Genomic DNA, 463 nt, shown 5'->3' on the forward strand with positions numbered 1-463 from the left:
TGTCTCTGTCTTTCTGGTGAGCGCACGTGCCCTATAGCAAAAACCTCACTCTTAAAAAAAATAAATAAATAAAAATAAAAATTTATTTACTTATCATTATTTTTCAATTTGACCAGAGAGAGAGAGACAGGGAGAAAGCAAGCTGCCAAGTCCGGGACTCAGCCTGTGGTCGGCCATGTGGGCGTCCGGTGCCTTTAACCACCACGCCACCTGCTGGCCCTTAGGGACTTTCTTGATGTGCCCATGGTCACTGGGTGACCTGTCTCAAGAATCCCATTCTCAGGGAGCTCTGGGTGTGAGTCAGAGCTTGGATGGGAACCTGGCAAGGCGAGGGGGACAGTGTGGCGGAGGAGCTGGGGCAGGTGGCTGGTTGCGCAGGAGGCCCGTGGCTGGACGTGGGGCGGGGTGGGCGGGGAGAGGTCTCTGGGGACGTGGGGGTCGGGATGCCCCTGAGCGGGCAGAG

General features: G+C 55.7%; 1 protein-coding gene across 1 annotated transcript in view; it reads left to right on the top strand.

Moving 5' to 3' along the window:
- The window catches only part of H1-8 (H1.8 linker histone), a 7,909-nt gene that overhangs the window by 3,954 nt on the left and 3,492 nt on the right, over positions 1–463 (top strand). The window lies entirely within an intron of this gene.

This window comes from Tupaia chinensis, unplaced genomic scaffold, assembly GCF_000334495.1.
Source record: "Tupaia chinensis unplaced genomic scaffold, TupChi_1.0 Scaffold000704_1, whole genome shotgun sequence".
Lineage (NCBI taxonomy): Eukaryota > Metazoa > Chordata > Mammalia > Scandentia > Tupaiidae > Tupaia > Tupaia belangeri.